Source organism: Oncorhynchus mykiss, chromosome 31 (assembly GCF_013265735.2).
Source record: "Oncorhynchus mykiss isolate Arlee chromosome 31, USDA_OmykA_1.1, whole genome shotgun sequence".
In the NCBI taxonomy this organism is placed as follows: domain Eukaryota; kingdom Metazoa; phylum Chordata; class Actinopteri; order Salmoniformes; family Salmonidae; genus Oncorhynchus; species Oncorhynchus mykiss.
In genome coordinates this window covers 4,190,256-4,215,568 of record NC_050571.1, presented here as the reverse complement: position 1 = coordinate 4,215,568, position 25,313 = coordinate 4,190,256, and the positions used below count along the sequence as shown (strand labels likewise).

At 43.2% G+C, this 25,313-nt stretch overlaps 1 protein-coding gene across 6 annotated transcripts in view; it reads left to right on the top strand.

The window, feature by feature from the left end:
* The first annotated feature begins 15,625 nt into the window (after positions 1-15,625).
* Positions 15,626-25,313, top strand: part of LOC110504518 (RING finger protein 44) — a 69,290-nt gene continuing 59,602 nt past the window's right edge. The window contains exons 1-2 of one of the 6 annotated variants that reach the window (XM_036970244.1): positions 15,626-15,976; positions 16,523-16,573. The gene's annotated coding sequence lies outside the window, so the exon portion shown is untranslated. Of the gene's footprint in view, positions 15,977-16,522; positions 16,574-24,461; positions 24,687-25,313 lie in introns of those variants that run through there. The other 5 variants (XM_036970246.1, XM_036970243.1, XM_036970247.1 and 2 more) reach the window with 5 other exon arrangements.

The window sequence follows — 25,313 nt, the reverse complement described above, 5'->3', positions numbered from 1 at the left end:
CATCCTCTAGGAGTCTAAAGGTGGTTCAGTGCCAGTCTGTAGCCACCAGTCCCATGACCCCACCCCAGGGGGCTGGCGCTGACGCCTTCCCCTTCCCAGCATCCTCTAGGAGTCTAAAGGTGGTTCAGCAGCACTCTGTAGCCACCAGTCCCATGACCCCACCCCAGGGGGCTGGCGCCGACGCCTTCCCCTTCCCAGCATCCTCTAGGAGTCTAAAGGTGGTTCAGCAGCACTCTGTAGCCACCAGTCCCATGACCCCACCCCAGGGGGCTGGCGCCGACGCCTTCCCCTTCCCAGCATCCTCTAGGAGTCTAAAGGTGGTACAAAACCACTCTGTAGCCACCAGTCCCATGACCCCACCCCAGGGGGCTGGCGCCGACGCCTTCCCCTTCCCAGCAGCCTCTAGGCCGAGTGCGGAGACTAAGGACGCAGAGCTGCAGGTGGTGCACCAGGTGGAGTTCCGTTCTGTCGCCACTGCACCCATGACTCCAAAAAACAACAACAGCCCCACCATCCCCTCTGCCTTCCCAGAGCTCAACAGGAGAGAAGGGGAGGAGAGGACGGAGGAGAGGAGAGAGAAAGAGGGGAGGGACGAGAGGGAAACGACATCGGACCCTGTTGTAGTTACTCCTCGTCTGATGTTAGCTCCGGTACTGAAATGTAGCGCTCCGAAAGAGGAGGTGGCTGAAGAGACAAAGTCTCAGTCCAACATCCCTCCAGATAGCTCGGTTTACTCAGATCCTCAGACTGATGGACTCTGTCACAACTACGCCGGTGATCCAGAACCAGAGGAGGTTAAAAGGAGAGGGCGACATGGGGCGACTGGGGACACTGTCGATCAAGAGATTACCATTCTGGTCACCCAGCATGACAGCATCGGAGTTGTGGAACAAGAGGAGGAGGAACAAGAGGAGGAGGAAGAAGAGGAGGAGGAGGAGAGAAGGGAGGAGATTATGTCATTTATTCACTCCACTGAGCCTGAGGCGTCTGTGGAGGTAGACAACATTGAGGGGGCGAAGGTCGTTCCTCCGGTGCCCCAAAACAGCCTGGACGATGGGAGAAGTGACGACGTAGCTCAACCAGAAAGCGCAGAGACGGTCGTGAACCCCGACTCACACGGAAACAGACGGGAAGATTCTCTCCCTCCTTCCGGTGAAGACATCCGAACGGAAACGAAGCGGATGACATCACCACAATCTATGACTAAAAACAAGCACCCTGAACAAATAGGAGAGGAATCGAAGCTCCGCTTTAGTGACCAGACAGAACAGCACAGCCTAGTGGACAGGAGTGGAACTGCCCAACCCATCCAGACAGAACAACACAGCCTAGTGGACAGGAGTGGAACTGCCCAACCCATCCAGACAGAACAGCACAGCCTAGTGGACAGGAGTGGAACTGCCCAACTCATCCAGACAGAACAGCACAGCCTAGTGGACAGGAGTGGAACTGCCCAGACAGAACTGCATAGCCTAGTGGACAGGAGTGGAACTGCCCAACCCATCCAGACAGAACTGCACAGCCTAGTGGACAACAGTGGAACTGCCCAACCCAACCAGACAGAACAGCACCACTCTGTAGCCTCCAGCCCCATCACCCCAACCCAGGGGGTCGGCACCAACGCCTTCCCCTTCCCAGCATCCTCTAGGTGTCTGGAGGTGGTTCAGTACCAGTCTGTAGCCACCAGTCCCATGACCCCACCCCAGGGGGCTGGCGCCGACGCCTTCCTCTTCCCAGCATCCTCTAGGAGGACGGGTGCGGAGACTAAGGATGCTGAGCTGCAGGTGGGCCAGCAGGTGGAGTTCCGTTCTGTCTCCACGGCACCCATGACACCAAAAACGGCCCCCGCCACCCCCACAGCCTTCGCAGAGCTCAGCGAGAGAGAGGGGGAGGAGAAGAAAGAGGAGAGCGAGGGGGAGGAGAAGAAAGAGAAACAAGAGAGGGGGGAGAGTACAAAAGAGACGAAGGAGGACAGAAGGGAAGACAAATCTGAAGTGAAAGCAAAAGAGGGTGAGGAGCAGACAAAGCAAGAGGAGAGGTCAGACGAGCCGGTGCAGGAGGTGAGGTGGGACGAGAGGGGGATGACGTGGGAGGTGTATGGAGCGGTGGTAGAGGTAGCCGTCCTGGGCTCAGCCATACAGAAACACCTGGAGAAGCAGGTTGAGAAGCTCAGAAAGCATCCCTCCCCTGCCCTGCCTCCTCCCCTCAACCCAGCCGCCATGCCCCTGCCCAGTACCCCTCCTCCCCAAAACCCAGCCGCCATGCCCCTGCCCTCCACCCCTCCTCCCCTCAACCCAGCCGCCTTGCCCCTGCCCTCCACCCCTCCTCCCCTAAACCCAGCCGCCATGACCCTGCCCTGTACCCCTCCTCCCCTCAACCCAGCCACCATGCCCATGCCCCTGCCCACCACCCCTCCTCCCCTAAACCCAGCTGCCATGCCCCTGACTTCCAACCCTCCACCAGCCTCTGGGACCACCCAGGGGTTGTTGGGTAAGGGCTTGGCCTGGAAGAGAGGGGAGCGGGAGGGGAAGAGAGGCAGGCGCCGGAGGAACCCTTTCCGTTTGCTGTTGAAGAACATGCAGCAGCCCAACTGTTGCTCCCGAGCTCATTCTACTGAGTGACACTGCAGGAGCATCATCCATTCCCTCCTTCCTCGCCCATTGGCCTAAAGGCTAACTACATTACCATCCGTTCCCTCCTTCCTCGCCCATTGGACTAAAGGCTAACTACATTACCACCCGTTCCCTCCTTCCTCGCCCATTGGACTAAAGGCTAACTACATTACCATCCGTTCCCTCCTTCCTCGCCCATTGGACTAAAGGCTAACTACATTACCACCCGTTCCCTCCTTCCTCGCCCATTGGACTAAAGGCTAACTACATTACCATCCGTTCCCTCCTTCCTCTGCCACGGGACTAAAGGCTAACTACATTACCATCCCTTCCCTCCTTCCTCTGCCACGGGACTAAAGGCTAACTACATTACCACCCATTCCCTCCTTCCTCTGCCACGGGACTAAAGGCTAACTACATTACCATCCCTTCCCTCCTTCCTCTGCCACGGGACTAAAGGCTAACTACATTACCACCCAATTCCTCCTTCTTCTGCCATTGGACTGAAGGCTAACTACACTACCACCCATTCCTTCCTTGCTAGTTCGTATCCCCTAGCTGACAAGGTGAAAATATCTGTCATTTATCCCTTTAGCAAGGCAGTTAACCCCCACAAGGCAGTTAATCCCCCACAAGGCAGTTAATCCCCCACAGGGCAATTAACCCCGCACAAGGCAGTTAATCCCCCACAAGGCAGTTAATCCCCCACAGGGCAGTTAACCCCCACAAGGCAGTTAAACCCCCACCTGGCAGTTAAACCCCCACAAGGCAGTTAAACCCATACAAGGCAGTTAACCCCCCACAAGGCAGTTAAACCCCCACAAGGCAGTTAACCCCCCCACAAGGCAGTTAATCCCCCACAAGGCAGTTAAACCCCCACAAGGCAGTTAATCCCCCACAAGGCAGTTAAACCCCCACAAGGCAGTTAACCCCCCCCCCCCCCACAAGGCAGTTAACCCCCCCACAAGGCAGTTAATCCCCCACAAGACAGTTAAACCCCCACAAGGCAGTTAATCCCCCACAAGGCAGTTAAACCCCCACAAGGCAGTTAATCCCCCACAAGGCAGTTAAACCCCCACAAGGTTAAACCCCCACAAGGCAGTTAATCCCCCACAAGACAGTTAATCCCCAACAAGACAGTTACCCCCCCACAAGGCAGTTAATCCCCCATAAGACAGTTAACCCCCCACAAGGCGGTTAAACCCCACAAGGCAGTTAAACCCCACAAGGCAGTTAAACCCCACAAGTCAGTAAATCCCCCACAAGACAGTAAATCCCCCACAAGACAGTTAACCCCCCCTCCACAAGACAGTTAACCCCCAACAAGGCAGTAAAACCCCCACAAGGCAGTTAAACCCCCACAAGGCAGTTACCCCCCCCCCACACCTGACAGTAAACCCCCCCTCCACAAGACAGTTAACCTCCCACAAGGCAGTTAATCCCCCACAAGACAGTTACCCCCCCCCCCACCTGACAGTAAACCCCCCCTCCACAAGACAGTTAACCTCCCACAAGGCAGTTAAACCCCCACAAGGCAGTTAAACCCCAACAAGGCATTTAATCCCCCACAAGGTAGTTAACCCCCCCACTAGACAGTTAACCCCCCCACAAGACAGTTAAACCCCAACAAGGCAGTTAACCCCCAACAAGGCAGTTAATCCCCCACAAGGTAGTTAACCCCCCACTAGACCGTTAACCCCCATAAGACAGTTAACCCCCCACAAGACAGTTAAACCCCCACAACGCAGTTAACCCCCCACAATACAGTTAACCCCCCCCCCTCCACTAGACAGTTAACCCCCCCACAAGACAGTTAACCCCCCACTAGACAATTAACCCCCCACTAGACCGTTAACCCCCATAAGACAGTTAACCCCCCACAAGACAGTTAAACCCCCACAACGCAGGTAACCCCCCACAAGACAGTAACCCCCCCCCCCCACAAGACAGTTACCCCCCCACAAGACAGTTAAACCCCCACAACGCAGGTAACCCCCCACAAGACAGTTAACCCTTGCCCCACAAGGCAGTTAATCTTCTAACTACATCCCAGCTAACACATAACGTTCTGAGAACCATATGTTTCTTAGAGCTTGGTGAGAACGTGGTTGTCCTATGGTTATTTTGCATACAACATTCCCACAACTATCTGGGAATGTTGCAGGATAGTTGGTTGGTTTTGGAACATTCTCAGCACATTTAAAGAACTTGACCAAAAAAACTTTATATTCTTGGTATTTCATTAGCTTAACAGAACGTTTCCTAGAAGTACAAACATGGTTACATTTAATTTAAATTTTGGTAATGTTCTAGGAACGTCCTCAAACTGGTTTGACATTGGCAATAGTTCAGAGAACGTTAAGGAACAACTTTCTTCTGTGGGAATATCAGTACTTCAGCATTACGTTTCCTACAGGTTTTCCTCGTGATTTTATTTAAAATCATGTTCTCAAATTGTTCTTAAGAAAACATTCCATAAAAAAAAACCACAAGAAAATATTAGTAACATTCAGAGAACATTCTAAGAATGTTATTTAGAAACATACCTTCCAAACTCAGGACGTTAAAGGGAAACTTTAAAATTGTTCAAATTCATATTCCTCATATCCAGCACCACCCCAACATCAACATACAGTATGTGAAAATGGTGGGTTTCTATGCTTTGTAGTAAAACACATAGAGGACGATACGTGTTCCCAGTGACGTCTAACTACCTTATCTTGTCTACCGCACGACTACTGCATGGCTAATTCTCTCAGTCAGTGGGCAACAGGATACCTACACTACCACAGTGACATAAGGACTGTAGGTTAACTAAAGTATCTCTAATCCTATGATTGTTTGATTACATTATTTTGGTCGTCTCTTAGTTCAACCCTCCATATAACAGTTACTATAAGCCAAATAACATCTTTGTAACGCGTTGTGTTTTTGGTTATCCAACACATCGCTCGCCCCCCTTTTTTTTTCCACTGTTTGTGAGATCCTGCAAGAGGAACTAAGTCATGAATGCCAGGGAGGCTTGTGTCAACAGATTATAATCTACGTTGCATTCGAGAACGAAACATTCCATTCACGTCACTAACTTTTCAAGACTTTAAAAACTTTCTTCTTCGTTTTTTTTTTTTTTTTTTTTTTGTAAAAATAAATAAATTTGGGCAGCCTTTTTTCTTTTTTTGAAATGTGGTCTTTCATTTGTTTTCTTTATTTTTCCTAAATGATGGTTGTCATGTTGTGATTGTTTGGTACAAAGTGCTAATTTAAAGTTATTGTGTTAATTGCATTATCTCTTCGTGTTATCGTGAAAATGTTACTTTAAATTTTTTTTTTAAAAATACGTTCAATCAGAGTCATTTTTAAAAGTAATAATTCCTACGGCTAAAAATGTATGCATTGTCAGCTTCAGTGATAATCGCATTTGGTGATAGTTATCTTATTGACTGTGATGTGATACTATGTACATTTCCATGTGTTTAAGTTAACCCTCTAGATTGTTTTGTTGTGTTTATTAGATTAGATAACAAACACAGGATTTTAAATACTTAGTGCTTAGTTTCATAATAACGGAAAAACACGGAATGAAATGAATATATAAACATACCATCGCAAAGCAAAATGTTTTAAATATCAAATCTTTACATATTTAGAAAAATAATAAAGTGATTCACAATGAAAATTGTTTATTTTTTTGGCTTTTCATCCAAAAGGTTAATGATTTCGATATCCTTTATTTTTTTTAGGTGTGATGTTGTTCAACTAATAACAAAACAATGGATTAATGAAGACATTTGGGAATCTTGTCAAAAGAAAACTTCTGGCCAACCGACTGATCTAAAGATCACCGTATTATTGGTTGTTGTGAGAAATGGTCACATGGAAATATTCCCTCGATTAAAAAAAAAAAAAAGCATGCAAATGAGTGAATCAACACAACAACAACAACAACAACAATAAATATTTGATTGAGCTTGATTTCATCTCAAAAGACAGATTGTCTTTCTATCACAGAGTTTGACCAATCCTTTTCCAAGAGCTGAGGGAAGTCCATTTTATGACCCCGCAGTTTGGTCTGAGATCCCAAGATGGCAGTCACAGCTTAGTGGTACTGCCCCCAAAAAAGGTCAGTAACACTGCCCCCAAAATGCCTGTCACAGGTCAGTGATACTGCCCCCCCCCCCCCCCCCAAAAAAAAAATGCCTGTCACAGGTCAGTGATACTGCCCCCCCCCCCAAAATGCCTGTCACAGGTCAGTGATACTGCCCCCCCCCCCAAATGCCTGTCACAGGTCAGTGATACTGCCCCCCCCCCCCAAAAAAAAAAATGCCTGTCACAGGTCATACAAGGGAGGCCATAATGATGACGTCTTAATTAACGTCACCACAAATATCTCAATAATGAAACAAAATGAAGGACATTATCCCAGAACATTACCAGTACAGACGTTTTGTAACACTGTTTTCGGTTTGCATGATTGGAAAATCAGAGTACATGCTGGATTTATCGGCGATGCGTAAATACACATGTTCACGTGTCTCTGTAGTGTAGTGTTCACGTCAGATGTTACGCCCGTTGGCATTACTACCAGTCCCTGGTAGTCCCAGCCCTTTGAGATGCCCCCTATGAGTGGAGGGACTCCCCCCATCACGGATGATGGTTCCAGACACGACAGGTCTTTCTGATCTTCACACGGTCATCACCATGGCTTTAACTGCCTTCAGCTTCGTTCTGTAGCTGTGGAAATATTTACTTTATTTATGGTTACCCATACGAACTAACTCATACTAGTTACCCATACAAGATAACCCCTTACTAACTAATCCATACTAGTTACCCATACCAGATAACGCCTACTAACTAACCCATACTAGTTACCCATACCAGATAAGCCCTACTAACTAACCCATACTAGTTACCCATACGAACTAACTCATACTAGTTACCCATACGAACTAACCCATACTAGTTACCCATACCAGATAACGCCTACTAACTAACCCATACTAGTTACCCATACCAGATAACCCCTTACTAACTAATCCATACTAGTTACCCATACCAGATAACGCCTACTAACTAACCCATACTAGTTACCCATACCAGATAAGCCCTACTAACTAACCCATACTAGTTACCCATACGAACTAACTCATACTAGTTACCCATACGAACTAACCCATACTAGTTACCCATACCAGATAACGCCTACTAACTAACCCATACTAGTTACCCATACGAACTAACTCATACTAGTTACCCATACGAACTAACTCATACTAGTTACCCATACCAGATAACCCCTTACTAACGAATCCATACTAGTTACCCATACCAGATAACGCATACTAACTAACCCATACTAGTTACCCATACCAGATAAGCCCTACTAACTAACCCATACTAGTTACCCATACGAACTAACTCATACTAGTTACCCATACGAACTAACCCATACTAGTTACCCATACCAGATAACGCCTACTAACTAACCCATACTAGTTACCCATACCAGATAACGCCTACTAACTAACCCATACTAGTTACCCATACCAGATAAGCCCTACTAACTAACCCATACTAGTTACCCATACGAACTAACTCATACTAGTTACCCATATGAACTAACCCATACTAGTTACCCATACCAGATAACGCCTACTAACTAACCCATACTAGTTACCTATACGAACTAACTCATACTAGTTACCCATACGAACTAACTCATACTAGTTACCCATACCAGATAACCCCTTACTAACTAATCCATACTAGTTACCCATACCAGATAACGCCTACTAACTAACCCATACTAGTTACCCATACCAGATAAGCCCTACTAACTAACCCATACTAGTTACCCATACGAACTAACTCATACTAGTTACCCATACGAACTAACCCATACTAGTTACCCATACCAGATAACGCCTACTAACTAACCCATACTAGTTACCCATACCAGATAACGCCTACTAACTAACCCATACTAGTTACCCATACCAGATAACGCCTACTAACTAACCCATACTAGTTACCCATACCAGATAAGCCCTACTAACTAACCCATACTAGTTACCCATACGAACTAACTCATACTAGTTACCCATACGAACTAACCCATACTAGTTACCCATACCAGATAACGCCTACTAACTAACCCATACTAGTTACCCATACCAGATAACCCCTTACTAACTAATCCATACTAGTTACCCATACCAGATAACGCCTACTAACTAACCCATACTAGTTACCCATACCAGATAAGCCCTACTAACTAACCCATACTAGTTACCCATACGAACTAACTCATACTAGTTACCCATACAAACTAACTCATACTAGTTACCCATACGAACTAACTCATACTAGTTACCCATACGAACTAACTCATACTAGTTACCCCATACGAACTAACTCATACTAGATACCCATACAAACTAACTCATACTAGTTACCCATACAAACTAACTCATACTAGATACCCATACAAACTAACTCATACTAGTTACCCATACAAACTAACTCATACTAGTTACCCATACGAACTAACTCATACTAGTTACCCATACGAACTAACTCATACTAGTTACCCATACGAACGACTTCATGCTAGTTACCCATACAAACGAACTCATACTAGTTACCCATACCAGATAACCCTTACTAACTAACCCATACTAGTTACCCATACCAGATAAGCCCTACTAACTAACCCATACTAGTTACCCATACGAACTAACTCATACTAGTTACCCATACGAACTAACTCATACTAGTTACCCATACCAGATAACCCCTACTAACTAACCCATACTAGTTACCCATACGAACTAACTCATACTAGTTACCCATACAAGATAACCACTACTAACTAACTAACCCATACTAGTTACAAATACTAGTTACCCATTTTAACTTACCTTATTTAACCTTATTTAACCCTTATTTAACCCTTATTTGACCCTTATTTAACCTTATTTAATCCTTATTTAACCTTATTTAACCTTATTTAACACTTATTTAACCCGTATTTAACCTTATTTAACCCTTATTTAACCTTATTTAACCCTTATTTAACCCTTATTTGACCCTTATTTAACCCTTATTTAACCTTATTTAACTGTATTTAACCCTTATTTAACCTTATTTAACCCTTATTTAACCCTTATTTAACCTTATTTAACCTTAATTAACCCTTATTGAACCTTATTTAACCCTTATTTAACCCTTATTTGACCTTATTTAACCCTTATTAATCCTTATTTAGCCCTTATTTGACCCTTATCTAACCTTATTTAACCTTATTTAACCCATATTTAACCCTTATTTAACCCTTATTTAACCTTATTTAACCCTTATTTGACCCGTATTTAACCTTATTTAACCCTTATTTAACCATATTTAACCTTTTTTAACCCTTATTTGACCCTTATTGGACCCTTATTTAACCTTATTTAACCCTTATTTACCCTTATTTAACCCTTATTTAACCCTTATTTACCCTTATTTGACCCTTATTTAACCCTTATTTACCCTTATTTGACCCGTATTTAATCTTATTTAACCCTTATTTAACCTTATTTAACCATTTTTTAACCCTTATTTGACCCTTATTGGACCCTTATTTAACCTTATTTAACCCTTATTTACCCTTATTTACCCGTATTTAACCTTATTTAACCCTTATTTAACCCTTATTTACCCTTATTTGACCCTTATTTAACCCGTATTTATCATCTACACTGATTGAAGTGGACATCAATAAGGAATCATAGCATTGCCCTGGATTCACCTGGTCAGTCTATCATGGAAAGAGCAGATTTTATTCATGTTTTGTACACTCAGTGTACAATGATATTATACTGAACAAAAATATAAACACAACATGTAAAGTGTTGGTCCCATGTTTCACGAGCTGAAATAAAACATCCCAGAAATGTTCCATACGCACAAAAAGCTTAATTCTCTAAATGTTGTGCACACATTTGTTTACATCCCTGTTAGTGAGCCTTTCTCCTTTGCCAAGATAATCCATCCACCTGACCAGATGTGTCATGTCAAGAAGCTGATTAAACAGAATGATCATTCTAAAATGTGCAGTTTTGTCACACAACACAATCTATCTGGTTTCCAGACTGCCTGGATCAACCCTAACCCACCTGGTTTCCAGACTGCCTGGATCAACCCTAACCCACCTGGTTTCCAGACTGCCTGGATCAACCCTAATCTACCTGGTTTCCAGACTGCCTGGATCAACCCTAACCCACCTGGTTTCCAGACTGCCTGGATCAACCCTAATCTACCTGGTTTCCAGACTGCCTGGATCAACCCTAACCCACCTGGTTTCCAGACTGCCTGGATCAACCCTAACCCACCTGGTTTCCAGACTGCCTGGATCAACCCTAATCTACCTGGTTTCCAGACTGCCTGGATCAACCCTAACCTACCTGGTTTCCAGACTGCCTGGATCAACCCTAACCCACCTGGTTTCCAGACTGCCTGGATCAACCCTAACCCACCTGGTTTCCAGACTGCCTGGATCAACCCTAACCCACCTGGTTTCCAGACTGCCTGGATCAACCCTAACCCACCTGGTTTCCAGACTGCCTGGATCAACCCTAACCCACCTGGTTTCCAGACTGCCTGGATCAACCCTAACCTCCCTGGTTTCCAGACTGCCTGGATCAACCCTAACCTCCCTGGTTACCAGACTGCCTGGATCAACCCTAACCCACCTGGTTTCCAGACTGCCTGGATCAACCCTAATCTACCTGGTTTCCAGACTGCCTGGATCAGCCCTAAGCTACCGGGTTTCCAGACTGCCTGGATCAGCCCTAACCCACCTGGTTTCCAGACTGCCTGGATCAGCCCTAACCCACCTGGTTTCCAGACTGCCTGGATCAACCCTAACCTCCCTGGTTTCCAGACTGCCTGGATCAACCGTAATCTACCTGGTTTCCAGACTGCCTGGATCAACCCTAATCTACCTGGTTTCCAGACTGACTGGATCAACCCTAATCTACCTGGTTTCCAGACTGCCTGGATCAACCCTAATCTACCTGGTTTCCAGACTGCCTGGATCAACCCTAACCTCCCTGGTTTCCAGACTGCCTGGATCAACCCTAACCCACCTGGTTTCCAGACTGCCTGGATCAACCCTAACCCACCTGGTTTCCAGACTGCCTGGATCAACCCTAATCTACCTGGTTTCCAGACTGCCTGGATCAACCCTAATCTACCTGGTTTCCAGACTGCCTGGATCAACCCTAATCTACCTGGTTTCCAGACTGCCTGGATCAACCCTACCCTTTCTATAGGGAATTCCACATGAATGGTTAAACGTATAAATTAATAAACGTAAATAAATGTCTGTAGTTTATTATGCTAATACATTTTTATGCTACATTTGTAATATAGTGAATATACAGTAGCAGTCAAAAGTTTGGACACACCTACTCATTCAAGGCTTTTTCTTTATTTTTACTATTTTCTACATTGTAGAATAGTGAAGACATCAAAACGATGATCAGTACACTGTGTTAGTATTTACCTAAAGACCAAATACATCTAAACATGCAACCAATCATTTGGGGTTGTAAAAAACGCCTAACTATTCATTCTATATAGAGCCTACAGTTATAACTATGTCATATAGGATGTATAAAGGACTAGCTATTCATTCTATATAGAGCCTACAGTTATAACTATGTAATGTAAGGATGTATAAAGGCCTAGCTATTCATTCTATATAGAGCCTACAGTTATAACTATGTAATGTAAGGCTTTATAAAGGCCTAGCTATTCATTCTATATAGAGCCTACAGTTATAACTATGTAATGTAAGGCTTTATAAAGGCCTAGCTATTCATTCTATATAGAGCCTACAGTTATAACTATGTAATATAGGATGTATAAAGGCCTAGCTATTCATTCTATATAGAGCCTACAGTTATAACTATGTAATATATATAACTATGTATAAAGGCCTAGCTATTCATGTGACCTACAGCCTACAGTTATAACTATGGAATATAGGATGTATAAAGGCCTAGCTATTCATGTGACCTACAGCCTACAGTTATAACTATGTAATATAGGATGTATAAAGGCCTAGCTATTCATTCTATATAGAGCCTACAGTTATAGCTATGTAATATAGGATGTATAAAGGCCTAGCTATTCATGTGACCTACAGCCTACAGTTATAACTATGGAATATAGGATGTATAAAGGCCTAGCTATTCATGTGACCTACAGCCTACAGTTATAACTATGTAATATAGGATGTATAAAGGCCTAGCTATTCATTCTATATAGAGCCTACAGTTATAACTATGTAATATAGGATGTATAAAGGCCTAGCTATTCATGTGACCTACAGCCTACAGTTATAACTATGTAATGTAAGGCTGTATAAAGGCCTAGCTATTCATGTGACCTATAGCCTACAGTTATAACTATGGAATATAGGATGTATAAAGGCCTAGCTATTCATGTGACCTATAGCCTACAGTTATAACTATGGAATATAGGATGTATAAAGGCCTAGCTATTCATGTGACCTATAGCCTACAGTTATAACTATGTAATGTAAGGCTGTATAAAGGCCTAGCTATTCATGATCATGGGCCCTCTAGTCTTGACCAAATCCTATTGTAAAACATGTATTGTGACCTCAATGGTACTTCCTGGATAATAAGACTTTCACAAGTAAGACCTATTTCAACTCATCTCACACACTCCCACATTGAGATGAGCGGATGAAAGACAAAGTTATTACCTACTTGTCCACTAGAGGGAGGTAGAGGTCAAAAGCACACACTGTGTTACAAACCAGGGATGAACCATGAATCTCCTGAGTGCCCCCACCCCCCCCTCTGTGTATGCCCAATGAGCCAAAGCATTATGGGAAGTCAAAGATAAATCTCAAACAAGACGGATCCTAATCCCAACTACCTACGTTGTGTGTGGTGTAATACTGTAGGGATGTGTGTAGTGTAGTACTATAGGGATGTGTAGTGTAGTACTATAGGGATGTGTGTAGTGTAGTACTATAGGGATGTGTGTAGTGTAGTACTGTAGGGATGTGTGTAGTGTAGTACTATAGGGATGTGTGTAGTGTAGTGTAGTACTATAGGGATGCGTGTAGTGTAGTACTATAGGAATGTGTGTAGTGTAGTGTAGTACTATAGGGATGTGTGTAGTGTAGTACTATAGGGATGTGTGTAGTGTAGTACTATAGGGATGTGTGTAGTGTAGTACTATAGGGATGTGTGTAGTGTAGTGTAGTACTATAGGGATGTGTGTAGTGTAGTACCATAGGGATGTGTGTAGTGTAGTGTAGTACCATAGGAATGTGTGTAGTGTAGTACTATAGGGATGTGTGTAGTGTAGTACTATAGGGATGTGTGTAGTGTAGTGTAGTGTTGTGTAGTGTAGTACTATAGGGGTGTGTGTAGTGTAGTACTTATAGGTATGTGTATAGTGTCGGACTTTTGGGATGTGTGTCGTGTAGTGTAGTACTATAGGGGTGTGTGTAGTGTAGTTCTATAGGGATGTGTGTAGTCTAGTACCATAGGGATGTGTGTAGTGTAGTACTATCGGGATGTGTGTAGTGTAGTTCTATAGGGATGTGTGTAGTCTAGTACCATAGGGATGTGTGTAGTGTAGTGTAGTACTATAGGGATGTGTGTAGTGTAGTTCTATAGGGATGTGTGTAGTCTAGTACCATAGGGATGTGTGTAGTGTAGTGTAGTTCTATAGGGATGTGTGTAGTGTAGTACTATAGGGATGTGTGTAGTGTAGTGTAGTACTATAGGGATGTGTGTAGTGTAGTTCTATAGGGATGTGTGTAGTCTAGTACCATAGGGATGTGTGTAGTGTAGTACTAGCGGGATGTGTGTAGTGTAGTGTAGTTCTATAGGGATGTGTGTAGTGTAGTACTATAGGGATGTGTGTAGTGTAGTGTAGTACTATAGGGATGTGTGTAGTGTAGTTCTATAGGGATGTGTGTAGTCTAGTACCATAGGGATGTGTGTAGTGTAGTGTAGTACTATAGGGATGTGTGTAGTGTAGTTCTATAGGGATGTGTGTAGTCTAGTACCATAGGGATGTGTGTAGTGTAGTGTAGTTCTATAGGGATGTGTGTAGTGTAGTACTATAGGGATGTGTGTAGTGTAGTGTAGTACTATAGGGATGTGTGTAGTGTAGTTCTATAGGGATGTGTGTAGTCTAGTACCATAGGGATGTGTGTAGTGTAGTACTAGCGGGATGTGTGTAGTGTAGTGTAGTTCTATAGGGATGTGTGTAGTGTAGTACTATAGGGATGTGTGTAGTGTAGTGTAGTACTATAGGGATGTGTGTAGTGTAGTTCTATAGGGATGTGTGTAGTGTAGTTCTATAGGGATGTGTGTAGTGTAGTACTATAGGGATGTGTGTAGTGTAGTACTATAGGGATGTGTGTAGTGTAGTACTATAGGGATGTGTGTAGTGTAGTTCTATAGGGATGTGTGTAGTGTAGTGTAGTACTATAGGGATGTGTGTAGTGTAGTACTATAGGGATGTGTGTAGTGTAGTGTAGTACTATAGGGTTGTGTGTAGTGTAGTACTATAGGGATGTGTGTAGTGTAGTTCTATAGGGATGTGTGTAGTGTAGTGTAGTTCTATAGGGATGTGTGTAGTGTAGTACTATAGGGATGTGTGTAGTGTAGTTCTATAGGGATGTGTGTAGTGTAGTTCTATAGGGATGTGTATAGTGTAGTGCTTTTGGGGTGTGTGTTGTGTAGTTTAATACTATAGGGTTGTTCTACCACAGTCTTGGAAGGATACTAATGACCATCGTGTGCATGATAGTGATGTTGAATTCATACAAACTAAAACAAATGGGAATATAAAGTAAAAATCCCTTCGATTTTAGAGGCCAATGACCTACTTATATACAAGTGATCTTGACCGCCGACACATGACATTGGGGATGTTTTTCCGGTCACACTCATACTGTCATTACGGTAAAGTAGACAGGATGGAGTGCGCTCTCTCAAATGCGCCCAAATGGGGGTAAAACGTTTACTGCCAAACCCAAAACAAGTGTCGGGGTTTTCTACCGGCCATGTACAATCAACTGGAGTATATTGTGATTACAATTTGGCGGCGTCTAGTCAGAAATCCCGTGTAGGATGTTGGTTTCGGGCGTTTTGGAATACAAGGTATAATGTTTGTACCTTTCTTTATAGTAGTGGTGAAATCCACGGAATATTCCACATTGGAACAGCTGACGATAATGCCGCACCGAAAATATGAACGAGATATGAAGAATTACAAGGATAAATATAATTAAATGAAATGCTTGCTAATTGACAAATCAGGTAACGATGTTGGACTATATTTATCAAGTTGTCACTACAGTTTGCATAGGCTGTTCTGTTTCTGTTTGCGTGCTAGCTGGCTTTGCAGTTTTTCCAGGAGCTGCGTTGGGCTTCGCTGTTTGTCTTTTCCCCTAGACTGCCTTGAGCCCCTCCTTGTTTTGTATCTCGCTAGGGGAGATAGAGAGAGAGTCATGTTTACATTCTGCACAGGGTCTATAGCGCAAGGATAGAGACCGTTTCCTATCTCCCAATCTCCCATTTTACGAACAGGTGTTATGTCCATTGAAAGATGATTAGAACATCCCAATAAGAATGCATTGGTCTCCTTCCTCTTTTTATAGTGATATTTCCGTCTGCAACATTGCAGTGTTTTTCTCTGCAGTGAAGCAATCGGACAGCCAGGGCTGACGTGCAGATAAGATGCTCAGACATAATACATGATGTAATGTTTCTAGGCAAAATATGTATGTTGGATCAATAGACTTCTAAAGACACCATTTCTTTCTTTGGTCTAAGGCAATTCGCACTGTCTGTCTCCCGTTACAGGCCCACTTCATTTTATTCCACAGATAACGATCCCGTGCAAGGACTTCTGTCGTGAGTACCTTTACATGCATAGTAATAAATCGATAGTGATTATGGCATTAGGGAGATTATATAATAGTAATGTAAACACTATACTATGTTTATCTTAATCCGCATAAGAGCAAAATCGAAGTTAGCATATCCCGATTAAAACACCAGATTTTCTAAATCTTTCGAATTATAAAGACACGTAAACACCCTAAACTGTGATCAAGCGGTGTGTTTGATCTGCGCATGTGCTAGAACCGAGCAAGCCTTTCAAGAGCAGGTGTTCCCAAACTTTTTCACTTGATCTCCCCCATCCAGCTCTGGGGAACATCCCGCGCCCCGCTGCGCACACGCCACGTCTATTTCTATGGGCACAAAGCGCTGTTCATGACACAAACTGTTCACATCCATCTTGTTGGAGGGCATTTAGCAGGTCTAAAGTGTATTTCATGCAATTCGACACATTTTTGTTCATGGGGTGCAAAGAACAGTTTTGCAGTTTAAAGCAAAATGAATGGTGGATGAACGATTGGAACTATTTCCCTGTTTGACCGCAAGGTTTTATGGGTATCATGACACCTCCACTATGGGGCTTTCTTTAGTGCGAATGTCGTGAGTTCGGAAAAACTGAATGTAATAGAGCTAGTTTTCCACATACCAACTTAATATGTCCGAACTCAGAATCAAATATGGTTCACAAAATAACATGGTCGCGGTGGTAGAATGTTTATTTTGATTGGTGATTTTCTGCATTTATCAGAGTGCCATCAGGTAGCCTGATCTCAGATGTATCCATGGAAACATCATTATTAGGGAAATCGCAAAGCATGTAAACGTTTTAATTGAATCGTTATATCAATCTGACTTTCTACAAATATATCATTATTGTGTGCGTGTAACCATACTCAAGACTTTTAAACACTTTTTACATACCCACAGCCATAACAAGTCGTGTTATAACAAATCAAGGCCCCGTTCCTGACAATTAAGCCCTAATTTGTCCTTCCAGAGTTGCATATGTTACCTAATTGGCTAGGAGGCCAGAGTCCTCTGTGGGGTCACATATAAGATTACTGTATGCTATCACTTGTGAGGAAACCACAGACTAGGCTACACATGGCCTACAGTGCTATCTGTTGGATAGGATAAACAGAGTTTAGTGTTGTCTCAGACTGGTCTCATGATAGACGTAACATAGTTCATTTAAATCCGGGACTCTCAAATTAGTATGATTTGTTACATTTTGGTATGATTACATAAGATATAAGGTTACTTTTAAGGCAAGCTAAAAGAAGGCTGAATGGGCGGCGTGCGTGTAACGCAAACGTCGAGCAACCCGAAGGTTGCATGTTCGAATCTCATCACGGACAATTATCACGGACAATTTGATCATTTTTAACTAATTAGCAACTACTTACTACTTTTATTTTCTTCTTCTTTGCAACTACTTATGTTAGTTAACTGTTCCCCTAACCTTAACCCTTTTAGTTACCCCTTCACTAACCCTAAGCTTAACCATAATCTTAACCCCTAACCCCTAGTGCTAGCAAACGTTAGCCACCAAGTTAACGTTAGCCACCAAGCTAACGTTAGCCACCTAGCAAACGTTAGCCACCTAGCAAACGTTAGCCACCTAGCTAACGTTAGCCACCTAGCAAACGTTAGCCACCTAGCAAACGTTAGCCACCTAGCTAACGTTAGCCACCTAGCTAACGTTAGCCACCTAGCTAACGTTAGCCACATATTATATGTTTTTGCAAATTCGTTTCTGTATATAAAAAAAATATACTTTTTACTAGGCATAGGCTACATGTGAAGTCATTTTGGTTATGAGTCATAAACCAGCATACTGTCTCAGTTGTGCCGCATGCATGCACAAGTATATGTTGTAGAGAAAAAAAAATACATTGTGTATCAATGTTACTGAATGTGACTTCTTGTAGTGTTACGGGACAAGTACAAATCAAAATCAAATGTTATTTGTCACATGCTTTTATAAACAACAGGTGTTGACTAACAGTGAAATACTTCCTGATGGGTCCTTCCCAAACAGAGAGGAAAAGAGAAATAACACCAGGAATAAATACACAACGAGTAGCGATAACATCGGCTAAATGAACGGGGTACCAGCACCGAGTCGACGTGCAGGGGTTATGAGGTCATTGGAGGTAGATAAAGTGACTAGGTAACAGGACAGATTAATAAACCGTAACAACAGTATGTGAAGAGTCAGAAGAGTGTAGAAAGGATCAATGCAGATAGTCCGGGTAGCTATTGGTTAACTATTTTAACTATTTAGCAATCTTAAAGCTTGGCGGTAGAAGCTGTTTTTAGGTTCCTGTTGGTTCCAGACTTGGTCCATCGGTACAGCTTGGCGTGCGGTAGCAGAGAGAACAGTCTATGACTTGGGTGGCTGGAGTCTTTGACCATTTTTAGGGCCCCTTCTGACAGTTTCTCTACTGTTCATGAAGGGAAATGACAGACTGGTTCCCTAAGGCTGTCTGGTTTAGAGGGAAGGATGTAACTGGCTGAGATCCCATAGAGAGAGTTACTAGTAGAAAGTACATAGAATGACAAAGGGGCAATCTGAAATTCGAACAACAAACCTCTTTTGTTTCGATATACAGTTGAGGGATGAGACGGGATAAATTGAACTACTCTCATATTCCTAGACAGAGCTATAGAGCCAAGCACTGAACATCCATATCACACATTTTAAAGTTAAAAAAAGAAAAAATAATAATGTATTAATCCTGGATTGCCCCTAACAAATGTAGTGAAAGTTGTCATCTGTCAGTAGAATTGTTGTCTGAAGCAGAATGTATGTGTACTCCCCCCCCCCCCCCCCCCCCCCCCCTCATGGTTTAGGTTCCATCTGCCTTGTTGTGACTAGTTTACACGTGAGACTATAAAATATGGGACATGAAACAACAGGCAGAGTCGCCAGCAGTTGGCGGCAATTGGCAGTTGTTTTTATTTATTTTTAAATCTTTGTTTGCCTTCTGTCTGGGCAAAGGTGATAGACTTATAGTGATATTGCTCTAAACTGTCTAAGCTACAGAGTGTTACACCAGATCATGGGATTTAACCAAATATTATTTTGGTATCCATTACTGGGAGTAACAGTGTAAAATGTTTGACCAACCTTAGCTTGGCTTCAGCGACACTATCGTCGTCCTCGATTCGTGGAAACAGGAGTCTCATAACATGTCTGTATCCAAGTACAGGGGGGTCCGTTATAATTTTATTTTTAAAAATGCTGTTAAAATATATATTTTTTGCTCCATGAAGTAATGCAACAATGTGTACACCGCCATCTTGTCTATTTCAAGTCTTCTCTCAAGTCTAGATCTATCTGTGATTGATTAGTTATGTGCAGCATCATAGCCTCATGTTAACTAGCAGGCTGTGCTAACATGACTAAACTAGCAGGCTGTGCTAACATGACTAAACTAGCAGGCTGTGCTAACATGACTAACCTAGCAGGCTGTGCTAACATGACTAACCTAGCAGGCTGTGCTAACATGACTAACCTAGCAGGCTGTGCTAACATGACTAACCTAGCAGGCTGTGCTAACATGACTAACCTAGCAGGCTGTGCTAACATGACTAAACCTAGCGGGCTATGCTAACATGACTAACCCTAGCGGGCTGTACTAACATGACTAACCTTGCAGGCTGTGCTAACATGACTAACCCTAGCAGGCTGTGCTAACATGACTAACCCTAGCAGGCTGTGCTAACATGACTAACCTAGCAGGCTGTGCTAACATGACTAACCCTAGCAGGCTGTGCTAACATGACTAACCCTAGCAGGCTGTGCTAACATGACTAACCTAGCAGGCTGTGCTAACATGACTAACCTAGCAGGCTGTGCTAACATGACTAAACCTAGCAGGCTGTGCTAACATGACTAACCCTAGCAGGCTGTGCCAACATGACTAACCCTAGCAGGCTGTGCTAACATGACTAACCCTAGCAAGCTGTGCTAACATGACTAAACCTAGCAGGCTGTGCTAACATGACTAACCCTAGCAGGCTGTGCTAACATGACTAACCCTAGCAGGCTGTGCTAACATGACTAACCCTAGCAGGCTGTGCTAACATGACTAACCTAGCAGGCTGTGCTAACATGACTAACCCTAGCAGGCTGTGCTAACATGACTAACCCTAGCAGGCTGTGCTAACATGACTAACCCTAGCAGGCTGTGCTAACATGACTAACCTAGCAGGCTGTGCTAACATGACTAACCCTAGCAGGCTGTGCTAACATGACTAACTAGCAGGCTGTGCTAACATGACTAACTAGCAGGCTGTGCTAACATGACTAACCCTAGCAGGCTGTGCTAACATGACTAACCCTAGCAGGCTGTGCTAACATGACTAACCCTAGCAGGCTGTGCTAACATGACTAACCCTAGCAGGCTGTGCTAACATGACTAACCTAGCAGGCTGTGCTAACATGGGAAGGCAGGGGGAAGGCTATATTGGTCTGATTACTAAATACCCACTGCACTAGTTTAAAAAAAAAGTGTTTATATATTCAGGTTTTTCAGACTTCCTGCGGCTATGGTTACATGCTACCTCAAGACTATTGAGTAGTATTCATTAGGCACCAAACATAATTAAACTTACCAGGTGGTTTGAGTTAAATAAAGTATATATATATATATATATATATATTATACACTGAAATAAAAATATAAACACAACATTTAAAGTGTCGAAATGAGCTGAAATAAAAGTTCCAATAAATTTTCAAAACGCACAAAAAGTTTATTCCTCTCAAATGTTTGTGCACAAATTTGTTTACATCCCTGTTAGTGAGAATGTCTCCTTTGCTAAAATAATCCATCCACCTGACAGGTGTGGCATATCAAGAATCAGATTAAACAGTATGATCATTACACAGGTGCACCTTGTGCTGGGACAAAAGGCCACTAAAATGTGAAGTTTTGTCACACAACGCCACAGATCAAATCAAATTTATTTATATAGCCCTTCGTACAGAAACCCAGCCTAAAACCCCAAACAGCAAGCAATGCAGGTGTTGAAGCAAGTTGGCTAGGAAAAACTCCCTAGAAAGGCCAAAACCTAGGAAGAAACCTAGAGAGGAACCAGGCTATGAGGGGTGGCCAGTGCTCTGCTGGCTGTGCCGGGTGGAGATTATAACAGAACATGGCCAAGATGTTCAAATGTTCATAAATGACCAGCATGGTCAAATAATAGGTCTGGGACAGGTAGCATGTCCGGTGAACAGGTCAGGATTCCATAGCCGTAGGCAGAACAGTTGAAACTTGAGCAGCAGCATAGCTAGGTGGACTGGGGACAGCAAGGAGTCATCATGCCAGCTAGTCCTGAGGCATGGTCCTAGGGCTGAGATCCTCAGAGAGAAAGAAAGAGAGAATTAAAGAGAGCATACCTAAATTCACACAGGACACCGGATAAGACAGGAGAAGTACTCCAGATATAACAAACTGACCCTAGTCCCCCGACACATAAACTACTGCAGCTTAAATACTGGAGGCTGAGACAGGAGGGGTCAGGAGACACTGTGGCCCCATCCGATGATACCCCCGGACAGGGCCAAACAGGAAGGATATAACCCCACCCACTTTGCCAAAGCACAGCCCCCACACCACTAGAGGGATATCTTCAACCACCAACTGAGACAAGGCCGAGTATAGCCCACAAAGATCTCCGCCACGGCACAACCCAAGGGGGGGGCGCCAACCCAGACAGAAAGATCACATCAGTGACTCAACCCACTCAAGTGACGCACCCCTCCTAGGGACGGTATGAAAGAGCACCAGTAAGCCAGTGACTCAGCCCCTGTAATAGGGTTAGAGGCAGAGAATCCCAGTGGAAAGAGGGGAACCGGCCAGGCAGAGACAGCAAGGGCGGTTCGTTGCTCCAGAGCCTTTCCGTTCACCTTCACACTCCTGGGCCAGACTACACTCAATCATATGACCCACTGAAGAGATGAGTCTTCAATAAAGACTTAAAGGTTGAGACCGAGTTTGCGTCTCTCACATGGGTAGGCATAAAAATGGAGCTCTATAGGAGAAAGCCCTGCCTCCAGCTGTTTGCTTAGAAATTCTAGGGACAATTAGGAGGCCTGCGTCTTGTGACCGTAGCGTACGTGTAGGTATGTACGGCAGGACCAAATCAGAGAGATAGGTAGGAGCAAGCCCATGTAATGCTTTGTAGGTTAGCAGTAAAACCTTGACATCAGCCCTTGCCTTGACAGGAAGCCAGTGTAGGGAGGCTAGCACTGGAGTAATATGTTCAAATCTTTTGGTTCTAGTCAGGATTCTAGCAGCCGTATTTAGCACTAACTGAAGTTTATTTAGTGCTTTATCCGGGTAGCCGGAAAGTAGAGCATTGCAGTAGTCTAACCTAGAAGTAGCAAAAGCATGGATACATTTTTCTGCATCATTTTTGGACAGAATGTTTCTGATTTTTCAGATGTTTTGAGCGTGAGTGAAATTGGCATGATGACTGCAGGAATGTCCACCAGAACTTTTGCCAGATAATTTAATTGTAATTTCTCTACCATAAGCCGACCTTCATAATTTTAGAGAACTTGGCAGTATGTCCAACCTGCTTCACAACCGCAGATCATGTGTATGGCGTCATGTGGGCGAGCGGTTTGCTGATGTCAATGTTGTGAACAGAATGCCCCATGGTGGCAGTGGGGTTATGTAATGGGCAGGCAGGCATAAGCTACGGACAACGAACACTTGCATTTCATTGATGGCAATTTGAGTGCACAAAAATACCGTGACTCAATCCCGAGGCCCATTTTTTTTTAAGGTACCTATGATCAACATATGCATATTTGTATTCCCAGTCATGTTAAATCCAAAGATTAGGGTCTCGTGAATTTATTTCAATTGACTGATTTCCTCATATGAATTGTAACTCAATCAAATCAATGAAATTGTTGCCTATTGCGTTTATATTTTTGTTCAGTATATTTTAGATCTGTTTTTTTGGTGTGGGGGACCAATCACTATACTTTCAAATCACTAAAACCAGATAGAAACGGTGGAGAAGTGAGAATCAACCTACATTTAGTGTTTCTTGTCCGGACCGAGTGGCGCTGTGCTAGAGGCGTCACTTACAGACCCGGGTTCGATCCCGTGCTGTATCACAACCAGCCGTGATCGGGAGTCCCATAGGGCGGTGCACAATTGGCCCAGAGTCGTCAGGGTTAGGGGAGGGTTCGGCCGTCATTGTAAATAAGAATTTGGTCTTCACTGACTTGCCTGGTTAAATAAATAACAATAATCACCAAAATGGAAGCTAGACAGTCAGGGAGCATGGTAAATTACCAAAAACAATGGATAGAGGACATTCAGTGCAGTCCTCCAGACCTCTAGAAGACCAAATGCGCCACAGGGGCAAAATGAGTTTGACAACGCTGGTTCTAGTCCTTCTTACAAGCTGTGCTTGGTTGAGTTGCTTAATTTAATCTGTTCAGCATCAAAGCTGTATCTGTGTCGGGTCTGTATGGTTTCTTGATTTTTATTGTATTTGTGATCACGGATTCACATCCTCACAGGATGTATGTAGATATAAATAATAATTGGTTTCAGGCACGTCTGTTGTTTGTGATTTGGTGTTTTTAACACTAGCGCAGGAGAGAGGTGTGGCTTCATCAAAAACAACTACAACCTTTTCTTATTGAATGTTACCAATAGATTTATCGGAAATTAATCATTCTAAACTAAGTAGTTTTATTCTAGTTTATATGTATAAATAAAAAATGTTTCTATATTATATATATATATATATATATATATATATATATATAACATTTGCTATTTTATATAAATATATTATATATATATAAATATAGAAACATTATGTTATATATTTGATTTCTTTAGAATGATGGATGGACTATGCAAATAGCCCATGTCTACTAGCATAACAACACAGCCAACGTTAACCAGGAGGCAGCTCGCTAGGCTAAAGAGATCTATCTGCCCTTTTGTCGTCGCAGCTGAAACGTCAGACACCAAGGGCACCTGTCAAACTTGAAAACGACTCTGCATTTGCACTCTCCATCTCATAGCTAACATAACCTCAGGTCGTGCATCCCTCGTCTTTCGACTTGAGACTAAAGCAAGTAAGCTAAAGATGTCTAGCTAGTTCTGCATGCTCAGTTAGCTAAAAGGAAAACATGATTAGCTAACCTGGCTACAGTTACCTAGCTCGCTAATCATGTGTTCCTTTCATTAATTTAGCTATTGATGATAGCTAGGATATTTGTGAAATATGAATTGAAAAGCTTGAGATTATTTTGTGCATGTGTTGCACACTGTAAAACTGTGGTTGACGGTGGATGACTACCTCCTTGGCTTATAACGGCTACTAGCTCCTGTGTCCATTGCAAGCAATGCCTTTGTGCTTTTTGAGGCTAAATGCGTTAGCATCATGGAATATCAGCAATGCAACTTGAAACTAAAATAGAAGTGTAACGTTAGATGCTTTATCGATGCATGCCTGTCTTGTTGAATTGTGAAACAAATCTATTATTGCTACTTATTTAGCACGCTAACTCCTCGTCCTTTGTTGTTGCTTTGTTTCTCTCTGAGCACATGGCTTTCCTTGTTTTTGTTTCAGTTAGATACAGCGCCCCCTATTTACAAACTGGTGATGTCAAATAGTCCAACATTTCTATGGCTGCGTTTTATACCGACAGTCCAATTACTTTTTTGTTACTAATTGGTATTTTGACTAATCGTATCAGCTC